This window comes from Lolium perenne, chromosome 2 (genome assembly GCF_019359855.2).
Source record: "Lolium perenne isolate Kyuss_39 chromosome 2, Kyuss_2.0, whole genome shotgun sequence".
Lineage (NCBI taxonomy): Eukaryota > Viridiplantae > Streptophyta > Magnoliopsida > Poales > Poaceae > Lolium > Lolium perenne.
This window is the reverse complement of record NC_067245.2, coordinates 318366232-318372231: the sequence shown is the minus strand read 5'-3', so window position 1 is coordinate 318372231 and position 6000 is coordinate 318366232.

Here is a 6000-nt window from a genome sequence, read left to right as displayed (position 1 = left end):
CAATGTGAAATAAAAGGCAGAATCTGTCAAAACAGAACAGTCCGTAAAGACGAATTTTTTCGAGGCACTTAACAGGCTCAGATAAAGAAGCTCAAATTTAATGAAAGTTGCGTACATATCTGAGGATTACTCACGAATTGTTTCAGAATTTTTAGATTCTCCTACAGAGAGAACAGCTCAGATTCGTGACAGCTAAAAATCTGTTTCTGTGCAGAAATCCAAATCTAGTATCAACCTTACTATCAAAGACTTTACTTGGCACAACAATGCAATAAAGTAAAGATAAGTAGAGGTTGCTACAGTAGTAACAACTTCCAAGGCACAAATATAAAACAAAAATTGCAGAAATAAAATAATGGGTTGTCTCCCATAAGCGTTTTTCTTTAACGCCTTTCAGCTAGGCGCAGAAAGTGTAAATCAATTAACATCAAGAGAAGAAGCATCAACATCATAATTTGTTCTAATAATAGAATCAAAAGGCAACTTCATTCTCTTTCTAGGGAAGTGTTCCATACCTTTCTTAAGAGGGAACTGATATTTAATATTTCCTTCTTTCATATCAATAATAGCACCAACAGTTCGAAGAAAGGGTCTTCCCAAAATAATAGGACAAGATGCATTGCATTCAATATCCAAAACAACAAAATCAACGGGAACAAGGTTATTGTTAACCGTAATGTGAACATTATCAATCCTCCCCAAAGGTTTCTTTATAGAATTATCAGCAAGATTAACATCCAAATAACAATTTTTCAATGGTGGCAAGTCAAGCATATCATAAAGTTTCTTAGGCATAACAGAAATACTTGCACCAAGATCACATAAAGCATTACAATCAAAATCGTTGACCTTCATCTTAATGATGGGCTCCCAACCATCTCCTAACTTCCTAGGAATAGAAGTTTCAAGTTTTAATTTCTCTTCTCTAGCTTTAATGAGAGCATTTGTAATATGTTTTGTAAAGGCCAAATTTATAGCACTAGCATTAGGACTTCTAGCAAGTTTTTGCAAGAACTTTATAACTTCAGAGATGTGACAATCATGAAAATCTAAACCATTATGATCTAAAGCAATGGGATCATTGTCCCCAATATTCTGACAAATTTCAGCAGTTTTATCACAAACAAAGGTTTAGCGCTTTTAGCAGCGCTTTTGCACGCTTTGCATTAGGAGTAGAAACATTGCTAACACCAATTATTTTACCATTGATAGTAGGAGGTTTAGCAACATGTGAAGCATTAACATTACTAGTGGTGGTAATAGTCCAAACTTTAGCTACATTATTCTCTTTAGCTAGTTTTTCTTCTCTTTCCCACCTAGCATGCAATTCAGCCATCATTCTAATATTGTCATTAATTCAAACTTGGATAGCGTTTGCTGTAGCAAATTACTTAATATCTTTAGTTTCATTAGGCATAACTTTCAATTTTAAAAGATCAACATCAGCAGCAAGACTATCAACCTTAGAAGCAAGAACATCAATTTTACCAAGCTTTTCTTCAACAGATTTGTTAAAAGCAGTTTGTGTACTAATAAATTTTTTAAGCATGACTTCAAGACCAGAGGGTACACTCCTTTTATTGTTGTAAGAATTACCATAAGAATTATCATAACCATTACCATTATTAGAAGGATATGGCCTATAGTTGTTACCAAAATTATTCCTATAAGCATTGTTGTTGAAATTATTACTTTTAATGAAGTTCACATCAACATGCTCTTCTTGAGCAACCAATGAAGCTAAATGAACATTATTAGGATCAACATTAGATCTACCATTAACAAGCATAGACATAATAACATCGATCTTATCACTCAAGGAGGAGGTTTCTTCAATAGAATTTACCTTCTTACCTTGTGGAGTCCTTTCAGTGTACCATTCAGAGTAGTTGATCATCATATCATCAAGAAGTTTTGTTGCAGCACCCAAAGTGATGGACATAAAAGTACCTCCAGCAGCTGAATCCAATAGGTTCCTTGAAGAAAAATTCAATCCTGCATAAAAGGTTTGGATGATCATCCAAGTAGTCAGTCTATGGGTAGGGCAATTCTTTACCAAAGATTTCATTCTTTCCCATGCTTGGGCAACATGTTCATTATCCAATTGCTTAAAATTCATAATGCTACTTCTCAAAGATATAATTTTAGCAGGAGGATAATATCTACCAATGAAAGCATCTTTACATTTAGTCCATGAATCAATACTATTCTTAGGCAAAGATAGCAACCAATCTTTAGCTCTTCCTCTTAAGGAGAAAGGAAACAATTTCAGTTTTATAATATCCCCATCTACATCCTTATACTTTTGCATTTCACAAAGTTCAACAAAATTATTAAGATGGGCAGCAGCATCATCAGTACTAACACCAGAAAATTGCTCTCTCATAACAAGATTTAGTAAAGCAGGTTTAATTTCATAAAATTCTGCTGTAGTAGCAGGTGGAGCAATAAGAGTGCATATAAAATCATTATTATTGGTGCTAGTGAAATCACACAACTTGGTGTTCTCAGGAGTATTCATTTTAACAGCAATAAAAATAAGTAAAGCAAACTAAATTAAGTAAAGTAAAACAAGTAACTAATTTTTTTGTGTTTTTGATATAAAGAAAGCAAATAAAACAGAAAATAAAATAAAGTAAAGCAAGACAATAAACAAAGTAAAGAGATTGGATGTGAGAGACTCCCCTTGCAGCGTGTCTTGATCTCCCCGGCAACGGCGCCAGAAAAAGAGCTTGATGACGCGTGAAGCACACATCCGTTGGGAACCCCAAGAGGAAGGTGTGATGCGTACAGCAGCAAGTTTTCCCTCAGAAAGAAACCAAGGTTTGTCGAACCAGTAGGAGATGAAGGCCACGTGAAGGTTGTTGGTGGAGGAGTGTAGTGCGGTGCAACACCAGGGATTCCGGCGCCAACGTGGAATCTGCACAACACAATCAAAATACTTTGCCCCAACTTAACAGTGAGGTTGTCAATCTCACCGGCTTGCTGTAAACAAAGGATTAAACGTATGGTGTGGAGAATGATGTTTGTTTGCAAAGAACAGTAGAGAACAATGATTGCGATGGGATTGTATTTCAGATTTAAAAGAATGGACCGGGGTCCACAGTTCACTAGTGGTGTCTCTCCAATAAGATAAATAGCATGTTGGGTGAACAAATTACAGTTGGGCAATTGACAAATAGAGAGGGCATAACAATGCACATACATATCATGATGACTAATATGAGATTTACTTAGGGCATTACGACAAAGAACATAGACCGCTATCCAGCATGCATCTATGCCTAAAAAGTCCACCTTCGGGTTAGCATCCGCACCCCTTCCAGTATTAAGTTGCAAACAACAGACAATTGCATTAAGTACTGTGCGTAATGTAAACAATACAAATATCCTTAGACAAAGCATTGTTGTTTTATCCCTAGTGGCAACGGCACATCCATAACCTTAGAACTTTCCGTCACTGTCCCAGATTCAATGGAGGCATGAACCCACTATCGAGCATAAATACTCCCTCTTGGAGTTACAAGTATTAACTTGGCCAGAGCCTCTACTAGCAACGAAGAGCATGCAAGATCATAAACAACACATATATGATAGATCAATAATCAACTTGACATAGTATTCCATATTCATCGGATCCCCCCAAACACAACATGTAGCATTACAAATAGATGATCTTGATCATGATAGGCAGCTCACAATCTAAACATGATAGCACAAGAGGAGAAGACAACCATCTAGCTACTGCTATGGACCCATAGTCCAAGGATGAACTACTCACGCATCAATCCGGAGGCGGGCATGATGATGTAGAGTCCTCCGGTGATGATTCCCCTCTCTGGCAGGGTGCCGGAGGTGATCTCCTGAATCCCCCGAGATGGGATTGACGGCGGTGGCGTCTCCGTAACTTTTCTCGTATCGTGGCTCTCCGTACTAGGGTTTTCGCGACGGAGTGTTTAAGTAGGCGGAAGGGCAGAGTCGGGGGAGGCACGGGGGCCCCACACCATAGGGCGGCGTGGGCCCCCCTTGGCCGCGCCGCCTTGTGGTGTCGGCGCCTCGTGGCCCCACTTCGTATCCTCTTCGGTCTTCTGGAAGCTCCGTGGAAAAATAAGACCCTGGGCTTTTGTTTCGTCCAATTCCGAGAATATTTCATGTGTAGGATTTCTGAAACCAAAAACAGCACAAAACAGGAACTGGCGCTTCGGCATCTTGTTAATAGGTTAGTGCCGGAAAATGCGTATAAATGATATAAAGTGTATATAAAACATGTGAGTATTGTCATAAAACTAGCATGGAACATAAGAAATTATAGATACGTTTGAGGCGTATCAATGAAGCACATCCACCAGCTCCAGAACACCGACGGAGAGGAACTCTCGGGTGTTCAGATAACTGCTTACTTCCTTAGGATCCAGGTGCAGCCACTACAGGCTCGCAAAAACCCTCTTTGGATGTACTCAGGAGCCAAAGATGTCGATCGTTTGTCCAAGGATCTCTCTGTGAAGGACTTGGAGAGGCTCATCCGACGTTTCACCTCCTTGAGCAAAAAACACGAGGTTCCATCATCTTGCCGCGTGGAGCCATACAGTGCCTCCCACGCTCTTCCCCAAGTAAGTATTTTGTTTGGTGTAAACTATTCGTGTTTTTTTTAGCTGCTCCTGCTTTTCTCGAGTTCTCAGTTGCTTGTCTTCTCTTGCTTGACTTTATCTTGTGCAGAACCACTAAATTCTATCTTCAACGGCGACAGATTCGCTGATGAAGCGAATCCATGAGCTGCAGAATACCCGAGGCAAAGAATTGTCGGGTATCCAAATTACTGCGCATTTCCTTAGGATTAGGGTGCAGCCTCTGCAGGCTCGCAAAAACCCTTTGTGGCTGTATGCTGGCGATAAAGACGTCGACCGCGTATCCGAAGATCTTTCTGTGAAGGACTTGGAGAAGCTCGTCCGTCGTGTTTCATCGCTAAGCAAGAAAGACTCGGTTCCATCTTCCTGCCAAGTAGAGCCTTTCAGCAGCGCCAATCCCCATCCTAAGGTAGATTACTTGTCTTCCCGAGTTTTTATTGCTCCGACTATTATTTTGCATAAATTGTCCTCCCGAGTTTTTATTGCTTCGACTACTATTTTGCTGAGCTTTTTCTGTTGATTATTTTCTTCAGAAATACCAAGTTTTGTCTTCCCTGCCTCCCCTTCCTGAAGGTGGGGAGGTCGAAGATCGAGTCATCGTTGCTGACGATGCACAGGGTACTTCTCGCCCTGAGAGTGAAATCGCTGGATCTCACAAATCCGCGGGTTCCTCTGAAAGAGAGACTGAATCGGAGGCTTCCGAGTTAGCACATTCTCTTCCTTCCGCTATTTCCCCCCGGAGCAAGAGGAAAAGGGGTGATGTCGAAGACTCCGGCACCTCCAAGCTTAGCGGGTCACCTGCCGAGGAAGCTTCCCCTGAGGAGGAGGGTGCCTTCGACCCTTACGCTGATGCCCTCATTAGCTCGTAAGCTATCTTGCCTTCCTTTTCTTTTTTATATATTGTTAGAATATTCTTATATCCTCTTTTGTGGACAGTGGCGAAGAAGAGGAAGAACCCGCTGCCAATGTGACTGCTCCGACGAGCACGTCGCAAACTTTAGTTCTTTCGGAGACTCGCCGTGCGACGGAGGAAGTCTCGCCCCCTCATCAGGGCTTAGAAACGTCGACTCCTGTCGCCAGCCCCCGAGCCCCCGAGCCGAAGAGAGCGAGGATTGAACTTGGCGAAGAACAAGGCATCTTGGCCGGGAGTTCGTCGACTCCTTCTTTGGATGATGTAAGTACCCTATCACCTCTTTTTTGCGTGTCCTTAGTCGAGTTTTTCTCTCAACCTTTCTATCACCTTTTTTTCTACAGCCTCTGATGAAGCACTTCATCAGTCTTGGTACTCAATTTATTGGGTACCGTGACACTGTCGAAGACTTAAAAGGTAAGCCTTTATATGATTATGATGTTTCTCCTCGTTATCACGTAGATT